The 1,251-nt window shown below is 57.4% G+C and overlaps 1 protein-coding gene across 1 annotated transcript in view; it reads right to left on the reverse strand.

Moving 5' to 3' along the window:
- GRID2IP (glutamate receptor, ionotropic, delta 2 (Grid2) interacting protein) overlaps positions 1 to 1,251 on the reverse strand; it is a gene marked incomplete at both ends in the record, with an annotated part of 14,281 nt that overhangs the window by 6,430 nt on the left and 6,600 nt on the right. The window lies entirely within an intron of this gene.

A 1,251-nucleotide genomic window follows, 5' to 3' on the forward strand; every position in this document is an offset into this window, starting at 1 on the left:
CACCCCCGGGTCGTGTCAAAGCAGAGGTGCTGGGCTGCGGGCGAAGGACGGAGCCCTTTGGGGAGTGGAGTTGTGCAGCTGGTGCTAACGGGGAGAGCAAACTCCCGGGGAGCGGCAGCACCTGACAGCCAGGTATAAAACCTGGTCGTGAGTCAGCCAGGGGGTGTGGGGAGTAAGGGGGGTGGAGGGGCACCAGGAAGCAGAGAGAAACCCTGGGAAGACCTGAATTTTATCCAGCAGCAGGTAAGCAGGCTCAGGGAGAAATGGGTTGGAGGGGGTAGCTGGGCTGAAGGCTGGGTCTCGCTTTGGCTCTGTGTCATGTAGGGATGGTGAAAGGGCTGCTGAGACTAGCAGGGCTGAGCACCTGATTCAGTGAGGAGGATAGAGCAGCCTAGGGAGGAGGGCTGTCCTGGCTCAGAGAGCTAAAGTCAGGCTGCTTTTCTGCAGAGAAACTGAGGCAGAAATGATGGGTTGAACCTCACTGCAGCTATTGCATCCTTAAGGTAGGAGTAATAGCAAGAACTTCTTATGAAGAGCTGGGAGATTGCATATGTAGGAACAAATCTGTTGTTTTGATGTTAATTGAATGGACTATCGCTGCCCTCCAAGGAGCCGGGACCAGGCATGCAGGGCAGAGCTGAAGGGTGAAGGGGCTCGGGTGCTGCAAGGACTTCATCAGTGAAATGTCTTGGGGGGACCGCAGGGGCCAGCAGGGATGAGAGGCAGCCGGAGCTGTCGAGAGCCTGCCAGAAGGCACCTGCTAAGTTTCTCCCTACTTCTGGGCTAACTTGTCTTGGCTGTCAGAAGCCTATTTCCCCTTCAGAAAAGCTAAAGTTTTGTGGAGGAGCTGCTGAGGCGGGCGGCTGCTCTGCCCTGCGAAGGGACTGCTCCTCCCGGGTGGTGGCATGGGCAAACTGCCCGGGGGGCCAGAGCCCAGAACAGGGGTGTCCGGATTCAGTCTCCTGCGTTTGGTGCTGGGAAATGCTGGTGTCTGCGTGCTGTAGTGGCAAGCAACGTAAACGTGGTGTTTGGGGATTTCCCTCCTGGTTGGAGCAGTCAGAGGCCACAGCTGCTCATCTGGGACAGACACGGAATTAGGTCATGATGAATTACTGTTAAATGGAGCAGTGGCCTCTGCGTCGAGCTGTCCGGGGCTGTGACAGACAGTCAGGTTAGTGATCGTGGGGGCTCAGGAGGGTTCTCTCAGCTGGTGCTGGGGTACCTGCAGGTAACGGGGCTGCCCCGCATCGC

Source organism: Cariama cristata, unplaced genomic scaffold (genome assembly GCF_000690535.1).
Source record: "Cariama cristata isolate BGI_N322 unplaced genomic scaffold, ASM69053v1 scaffold25955, whole genome shotgun sequence".
Lineage (NCBI taxonomy): Eukaryota > Metazoa > Chordata > Aves > Cariamiformes > Cariamidae > Cariama > Cariama cristata.